This window comes from Ascaphus truei, chromosome 4 (assembly GCF_040206685.1).
Source record: "Ascaphus truei isolate aAscTru1 chromosome 4, aAscTru1.hap1, whole genome shotgun sequence".
In the NCBI taxonomy this organism is placed as follows: domain Eukaryota; kingdom Metazoa; phylum Chordata; class Amphibia; order Anura; family Ascaphidae; genus Ascaphus; species Ascaphus truei.
Window position 1 is genome coordinate 233837905 of NC_134486.1, and position 9336 is coordinate 233847240.

The following is a 9336-nucleotide window of genomic DNA, read 5'->3' on the forward strand; positions in this document are numbered from 1 at the left end:
ATGTCTTTTTTCAACCTCATCTACTATGTAACTATGTAACTATCTACATAATATCTTTTAAAAAAAGAATTTACTTCAACAAAGAAAATCATATTCATTGCAGGTTGTAATGACCAAACATGATAGTTCTTTATACAGTAGATGCAGTTATCGAGCAACATCTTTGGACTAAATCAGCATTAATATTTGAAGTTAAAAAAAAATTACGCTTGATGTATTTGACAATTTAACGTAATTGTATTCACTAAGAATTATAGATGTATGCCTGTGTTACTGACACAATTTGCATGCAGGTGTTTGTCGATAATCGAGGAAATCTGCAGTAGTCTAATCACTTTAATCATTTAATTCCTTTAATAAACAAAAAATCCACATGCAAAGTCTCAAAATGTCATGTACAACTATATCTATGAAGAACTATCATATTGGTCCCTTACACACACAACTGGCAATAAACCTCTTTCTCTCACTTTTTTTTTTCTTCTTTTTTTCTCTCGTTTGCTTCAAATGTAAGAGGCTTGTTGAACAAGTTTCTCATGTCGAGGCTATGAAATTTCTCATAGAGAAGGGATCCACCTGTTACTGAAGCCTCAAGGGAACCTGCCGTCGCTGATTTTGACCTTTTTATGTGTAAGTATGGAGTTGTGATTGCTAAAATAAATTTCTGTCATTTCACTGAATCTTCCCTTTCTGCATTTACCCCGATTGTGGGGGAGGATTATCTGTTGGATCGCGGTTAAGGGGGCTTACAACTTCTGACCACACTTCTCGGATGAAACAATAATTGGATGTAAAGAAACCCTTGAAGGACCTGGCACTCACACAGGGCCGTGTGAGTAGTATCTATACATATATATTTATATATATAGATCCCTATCCAGTCTCTTTGTACCAGCACTAGTGCTTTGTTTGGGGTATTTTCCCCTTGAGCACCATGCTGTGTATGTAAATGGTGGGCTGATTATTACATTTCATGATTTATTGGAATCACCAGCACTTTTCATTATTGTTGTATATTTCCCCTGTTATATTATCTGTAAATTCAGTGTAATCACCCTGTGCTCCCCAATTTTTTGTGTCTTCTCACAGTGGCTAGCCTGCCCAAGGTTTGCTGCTCTCCTGAATGTATCATGCGCCACCAACAAGCGATCTGATGTTGAAGCCCCTTTGAAGCTGGCCCACCCGTGGCCTGCAGCTCATGGGATCTTGTTTTGGACTGGAACTGCTCCCGGTCATCCCGAGACCGCCTCCTGTGGGCCCATTGACCAGACTAGAGCTCAGACATGATGGGAGATGTGATCTCCTAGCTTTTCTGGCAATATAATTAGGTACTGGAACAACATCTGAAAGGACAATTCCAACTCAATATTAGAAAACATTTTCAATAATAACATAGCATTTCCTATTACTTTTAGATTGGAAAATGTAAACAACTCAAACTTGAATTGTTTAAATTTTCCAATCTAGATTGGAGTCTAGATTTTCCAATCTTTATGTTGCACATAAAGTTCAACAAAACATTATTCCCAGACATGCCATGTTAGTCATGCCTTTGGCATTTTAGGTTAACTGCTGTATTTCTAGAATTGCATAAGTCATGATTTCTCACCAAACTTCTTCTTTTCCTGATTTACTTGGAGGGTGACCTTTAGAAGAAAGGTCTCCTAACAAATGCACCCCCATAATGAGTTTGCAGTTTTTTCTTCAGCTATATAATTCACCCATTTTTATTCTTTGAAAAGTACAGTGCATGCTGTGTATGGCATTTAAAAAATAAAAACATGTTTATGATTTAATTTGTCAAAACTGCTTTTTGCAATGATGCAAAACGAAGCATTTGTGTCATTTTCGGCTGTTTTTTGCATTGCAGTCCCGATGTAATATTGTGCGTAATTATATGGATAAAAATAGCATCTGGGTGCTCAAGCAACTGAATCCCAAATATGAATAAAAAATATATAAAATGTATGCAGTATATGCAGAGAACTCCATAATGGAACAAAATAAAAACAATACAAGTGCGCAACTCTAATGAACAAACAATGTGAAAAAATGATAAAGGTGAAATGTCCACTAAATACTCAAGTGAGTAAAGATAACTATGTGACCAATATGGAGTGTCTGCTGCTGAAATAAGGGTTGTCCAAAACCCTGAATCTAGACAAAACAAAACAAAAAACAGCGCACAACGCTCATCGTGAAATATGAATAAACAGTTTATACTTTAAAAATAATTCAAGGTTCTGCGTACATCAGAAAAAGGTATAACAAGCATGTAACTGTGACAATGACAGTTGTTACCACTCAGACATCAGGACGCATGGGGAGACTGCGACGAATCACCCGATCTCAGGGTACTGTATTCAGGTAGCCTGCCGTGCTCTCATCTGCTGCACTGTGTGAGTAGAGGATCCCTCAGGAACATCCACATCGTCGGAGTGAGTAAGTCCAGAGCTCCGTCGGAGAGTAGCTGATGTAGAGGCAGTCTCACTGGTCAGCGTCTGTTCTCACTCCCGCACCAGCACACTGAACGCCGGCAAACAGAGATGATGTCACTGGGTCGGCGTCAGCCAGGAGAGTGCAGGGATACCCTGAATAAGTGGCCTTTTTAGTTGCGACGAAACGCGTTGGAATTGAACTTTTTTTTTTTTTTTTACTTAATTTTTATTAAAAAAATTTAGGGAGAGGGGAGGAATGAAGAAAATAAAAAATGGGGGGGAGGGAAGGGTATAGAAAATAGAGATGGGAGAAAGTTCACATTCATTTACAATTTTACCTAACAAGATTTCTTAAAATATTCTATCACACAGTTAATATAAATATCATTTTTTGTTTTTGTTTTTCTTTTTTTTTTCCCTTTTTTTTTGTTACAACAAAATTAAGTGGGTATTAATTTCTGGTTGATTTTCACTCAGAATCCAAGGTAACCACACCTTCTGAAAATCTGTGTAGGTGTCGTTATTAAGACTAACCATTTTTTCCATGTAGCAAATCTGCCAGACTTTATTTTTAACTTTGGAAATTGAGGGGGAAATTGTTTGTTTCCATACTGCCGCTAATTCGCGTTTTGCAGCTGAAGATATGTGGCACAGTAATTTATTTTCATGTCTCGTGAGGGGGTAATATGGTTTGTTTAAAAGAAATAACCAGGGATCCATTGGTAGGTCCAAACCGAAAAACCTTTGTGACCACATTTTGATTTCCAGCCAATCAGCTGCTATGAATGGGCACCCCCACCACATATGTATAAATGTGGCTTGTACTCCACATCCTTTCGGACATGTAGTTGGGTACTCTGGGATGAATTTAGCTAGTATCATGGGGGTTAAGTACCACCTCATCATAACTTTATAGGCATTTTCTCTGATTGTGATACACATTGATGATGTGGCAACTTTTTGAAAAATATCCTTCCAGTCTTCCATGTCTAATACCTCTCCCAGGTCATCCTCCCATTGTAGCATATATTTCAGTTTTTGATTCATTTGTGGAGGGGGGCTAACATATCCATACAATTTAGATACCAGTCCAGGTGTGTTACTATCTGCTAGACAAAGTGACTCAAATCTAGTTAGCAATTCGGGGGGTCGGATTTTGTTATAAAAGGCTTTCAATTGAAGGTATTGGAGGAACTGATTGTTTGGGATAGCCTTTTCTTTGTGGAAATATTCAAATGTTCTGGGAAATCCTTCTGGACCTACATCTTTTAATCTTGTGATACCTGCTATTTTCCAGTCTATAAACCTATTACGGCCTATTCCTGGACCAAATTCTGGGTTATCATATAGTGGAGTCATAAGTGTATTCCGTGTTGTAAGGAAGTGTCGATTTGCAACTGAGTTCCATAATTTGAGTGAATGGGCTATAATTTGGCTGGATTTGAGTATTTCGGGACTCTTTCTCACTGGGGACCATAGAATATTACTTAATTCGACTGGGGCAACTAAATCCATTTCCAATGATACCCAGCGTCTGTGGACTGGATTAGAGTGCCATAGTATTAGTTGGCTTGTTTGGGCTGCTTTGTAATAGGACATAAGGCATGGTAGTCCCAGCCCTCCTGTCTTGTTTGGTATATTTAAGATTTTCTTACTAATTCTTGGTGTTTTATTTTTCCATATAAATTTGTTTATTATAGACTGTAGAGTTTTAATTTCCTTCAATACCAATGGAATGGGTAGAGTTTGGAAAAGATACAGAAGACGGGGCAATATGTTCATTTTTATACTGTGTATTCTGCCTATCCATGATATAGTGTGGCCGGACCACTTCCCAATATCAGACTTAAGAGCTCTTAGGACCTTTGGATAATTCTCCCTATACAGAGAACTATAGTTTTTTGTGATAAATATCCCTAGGTATTTGATCGTATTCGGTTGCCATTTAAAATCAAAGTTTAAAGCAATCAATTTAATTTGATCTTTAGGCAGATTTATATTTAGTGCCTCAGATTTGTTACTATTGATTTTGAAACCTGAGATATCCTTAAAAGACGACAGAGTGGAGTATAAATTTGGAAGTGAAGTTTGAGGTTTGGTTATTGTAAGGATCACATCATCTGCATAAAGTGCGATTTTGTATATCTGACTCTTCACCTGAACTCCTGTTATATTTGGGTTGTTTCTTATGTTTGCAGCTAGTGGCTCCATACAGAGGGTGAATAGCAGTGGAGATAAGGGACATCCCTGTCTGGTTCCATTTTTTATAGGAAAGGTCTAAGAGGAGAAACCTTGGGAGTATATTTTTGCCGATGGTGTAGTGTATAAAGACTCAATGGCTCTAAGGAAAGGGCCTTCCTCTCCAAATGCCTGCAATGTTTTTGACATGTATTTCCAATCGATTCGGTCAAACGCCTTTTCGGCATCAAGGCTCAGGACCATCGATGGTATTTTATTTTTGGAAGCTAATGACACCAACTCAATAATGCGTCTGGTATTGTCCGCAGCTTGTCTTCCAGGGATAAATCCCACCTGGTCCGGATGAACCAGAGATGGGAGAACTTTATTTAATCTAATAGCTAATATTTTGGAGAATATTTTTAAGTCTGAGTTTATTAAAGAAATTGGTCTGTAGTTCTTACAGTCTGTAGGGTCTTTTCCATCTTTATGGATTAGTGTTATGGTTGCCTGGAGCATACTGTTGGGAAATTGGGAGTCTATTAGTATAGAGTTGAACATATTTAATAGTACTGGGGCGAGAATATTAGAGAATTTTTTATAGTATAAGTTCGAGAAGCCATCGGGCCCCGGAGCCTTAGCCGGTTTGAGATCTTTAATAACCCTGAGAACTTCTTCGAGTGTGAAAATTTGGGCTAATTTGTCTTTATCGTCTGGAGTAATTATGGAGAGATTAGCTGAATCTAGGAAGTTTTTAATTTTGGTTGTTAATTGTTTGCTTTGTTTAGTCTTATTACCATCATATAATTTGGAATAGAAGGCCTGGAATTCCTTAATTATAAGTGTCGGATTTGTTGAGAGAATACCTGATTTTTGTCTGATTGCGTGGATATTACGGTTTGTTGGAACAGATCTAAGTCTAGCGGCCAGCATTTTATCAGGTTTATTTGATTTCTCAAAAAATTTAGCTTTAGTAAAGGTGAGGGATTGTTCTGCCTTAGCCATGAGAAGGAGATTCAGTTCAGTTTTGGCCTCCTTTACTTTTTCTAGATCTACATGTTGATTCCCTCTTTGGTGTAATTTTGTTAATTCTTCCACTTTTGTTTGGGCCCTCTTTATATTGGCTTCCCTTTCTTTCTTTCTATTTCCTGCAATACTGATTAGCTTTCCTCTAAGGGTGACCTTATGGGCCTCCCAGAGGACAAAGGGGGATGATACAGAGCCTGTATTGGTTTTGAAAAAGAACTCTAGTTCTTCATCCAGTATTTTTTTAATCTCAGGTATTTTGAGTAAGGACTCATTTATTTTCCATTGGGCTGAATGTGGGGGCATGTTAAGATGTGAGATTCTCATCTCCACCTGAGCATGATCCGACCAGGCCACAGCACGTATTTTTGAATATGCACAGTATGGTATTGCTCTAGAGGAATAAAAATATAGTCTATACAGGAGTGTGAACCATGAGGAGGAGAGTAGAAAGTAAATTCCCTGTTTGTTGGGTTAAGTTCTCTCCATCCATCTGCCAAATGGAGTTCCTCCAGACCTTTGATCAGGGCCCTACGATCTACCTTTCTACGGATGGTTACAGGCCCAGTCCTATCAGTGTTTGGGTCCATGGTTAAGTTAAAATCACCTCCAATTACAATCCTACCTCTAGCTACTTTTTTTAGAAGAATTTAGCGCTTGTTTCATTAGGGGCATAAACATTGGCGAAGGTCAGGTCTTGACCGTATAGTGATCCTGTTAGGATGAGATATCTTCCATCTCCATCTGATTTAGATTGGGTAACTTTAAAAGGAATTTTGAAATTAAATAGAATCGTAACTCTTCTTTTTTTTGTTGGCGCAGTCGAATGAAAAACCTGTTTGTATTGTTTATCAATGAATGAAGGGGTTTTGTTCTTCTTAAAGTGTGTCTCTTGTAGGAGGATTACATCGCTCGTATATCTCTTATATTCTGTCATGGCCATTTTCCTCTTACAGGGTTCGTTAAGACCCTTGACATTATGTGATATAATTACTATTGCCATTTATACGGAAAGAGCAAATCTAACTTATTTCTCAGTGTGGTTATTAGTAAATTGGATGATTAGTGAAGAGGAATTCACTCTGTTTTGAATGTTCTGAATGTGATAGGGTAGTACCCTATTATATAGAAAAAAGTGGGGGGTGGGGAGGAGGAAAAAAAAGGGGGGGGGGAAATGCAGAGCTTTTAGGGACAATTATGTCCTGTAGCTCGATTGCCCTTGGATAAAACGGATGAATGGAATACCAAGGATTGAATAGAGGAGCTTTCACTTAGATGCATCAACCTCTCGGGGGAGCACGGCCGGATATCTGGGAGGATCGGAACAACCCGGCCGTGGCAGAGGACTACAGAATTAATGCACAACAAGTAATTTAACAGCTTATAACCAAATATTTTAACAATAAGTTATCTTATATATATATATATATATATAAAAAAAAAAATTTTGATCCATCTTTTTCTTTTAACACCTTTTCCTTATTTAAAACCACTATGAATAACAACAATACAACAATACAATACTCTCAAAAGCGTCTGGTCCTTAGACCCCCCAATGAGGCCCCCCCATGTCACGACCTTGAACCAACGATTACATCCTTCAGATGTATCTGCCTCAACAGGAGGCTTCAGTCAGGGGACTTTTATGTGGCCTATTTCTCTTTTGGGACGATGGAGGGAAACATTGAGTGGGATTCTAGAAAAGAGGATTAACTTCTAGATCTCAGCCGAGTCCTCCAAAGGCACCACCGGTTTCTTGCGGACTCCAGAAGGGCCTATTTTGCTCCTTCTCTGTTCTTGGCTATTTCGATTTAGTTGAGCCTCCTCGGGTGGTTTGTGCATCAAACCCAGGCCCTCATGAATGCTGGTCCGCCTTCCGGACTTCTCAGGCAGTGCGATGTGCCCTCCTTCACCACCATCAATCGGAACGGGAACCCCCATCGGTATTGAATTCCCCTTCCCCTCAGGGCTGAAGTGATATGTTGCAAGCCTCTGCGTCTAGCGAGGGTGGTGGGAGAAAGGTCCTGGAAGACTTGTAGGTTGATATTCTCAAACGAAAGGTTATTTGTACCCCTGATTGCCGCAAAAAAAGCCTCTTTCACCTTGAAGTAATGGAATCTGGCAATCACATCTCTTGGGGGGTCCTCAGGGCGGGGTTTTGGACGGAGGGCTCTGTGGCATCTGTCCAGCAGAAGAGATTCGGCATGGTCGGGGAATGTTTCAGAAAGCCACTTTAGTATGAATGTATCAGGCTCCAAGATTGATTCTGGTATTCCTCTGAATCTTAAATTCTTCCTCCTCTCCCTTTTTTTGGAGTCTTCTTGTCGATCCTCTAATTCAACCATCCTAGACTGTAAATGTTCTGTGTTTTTGGTGAGAGAGTGTTGATGGCGAATAGTCTCATCTAATTTTGTTTCTAGAGTGACCGTCCTTTCTCCTAAGGAGGTTATGTCCCTTTTTACCTCACGAATTTCTACTTGGAGCAGTGCTTTAAAGCTCTCATATAGGTCAATTATGTCCTGTTGTGCTGATTGCCGGCTCGTGCCCTCCTCCACCGAGTCTCGACCTTCCGTTTCTTCTTGTGTATTGGGGGACAGAGGTCTAGGGGATCCTCTATCTTTAGCTAGATATGATACTTGGTCTCTTGATTTTATCTTTTTGAGTTTTGGGGCCATGTTTGGGTAGTCTCATAGTAATGAGAGTCAAAAATAATTTTTTTTGTTGGATTTTATCTTTGGTTTTATCTTTGGTTAGAGCTGTTATGTGTTATGTGTCCCTGCCACGGCTGAGTCCATCTTTTACACACTAGTCATTGTTGGTTCCTTTTACTTTTTCCTTATGTATTTTATATTTTATTTTGTATAACAGAGTGTTGATTGTGCACACTTTGTGGTAGATCTGATTTATCAGCTCTGCATTGGGCTAGGGGGAGGAAGAAGTGCAAGATTTTATTGATCTGATAGTACCCGCAGTATTCTATTACTATCTTAGTAAAGTGACAGCTTTATTTCGGCACTATCCTGGCTGACGCCAACCCAGTGCAGCAGATGAGAGCATGGCAGGCTACCTGAATACAGTACCCTGAGATCGGGTGATCCGTCGCAGTCTCCCCATGCGTCCTGATGTCTGAGTGGTAACAACTGTCATTGTCACAGTTACATGCTTGTTATACCTTTTTCTGATGTACGCAGAACCTTGAATTATTTTTTAAGTATAAATTGTTTATTCATATTTCACGATGAGCGTTGTGCGCTGTTTTTTGTTTTGTTTTAACTCCATAATGGGGTGGATAATTTCAGAGAGAATATATATAAATACATGTATACAGTCTTGAGCAAAGGCGAGAAGTCTTTGACATAATCTTGAACAGTAAGACAGGTATCCCCTTGAGGCCTAAGATGAGTGAGGTGATCCACAGTCCTCTAAAACCTCATTGGGGGTGTCTTCCAGTATATCTTCAGCAAGACCTGTTTACTTACGATTTCTTATGTAAGCATGCTCTCACCCACTTCAGGAGACTTTATTGAGGAGTGCCGGCTGCTGGTGACAGAATACAGGTAAGAACAAAAAAAGCAGCCCACAGCCAAGGGAGTAGGGTCAAAAAGATAACATTAATTTATTGGAAACATAACTAAAAAGGAGGTACAAGGCTCTCCTACGCGTTTCGTACACCAAAGTACTTTATCAAGGAGTA

The 9336-nt window shown here is 39.2% G+C and overlaps 1 long non-coding RNA gene across 1 annotated transcript in view; it reads left to right on the forward strand.

Annotated features, from left to right (window-relative positions):
• Positions 1-1752, forward strand: part of LOC142492056 (uncharacterized) — a 141399-nt gene extending 139647 nt beyond the window's left edge. Inside the window, exons 3-4 of the long non-coding RNA XR_012800700.1 lie at positions 515-630; positions 1090-1752. This is a non-coding gene — a long non-coding RNA (uncharacterized LOC142492056). The remainder of the gene's footprint in view (positions 1-514; positions 631-1089) is intronic.
• The last annotated feature ends 7584 nt before the right edge of the window (positions 1753-9336 follow it).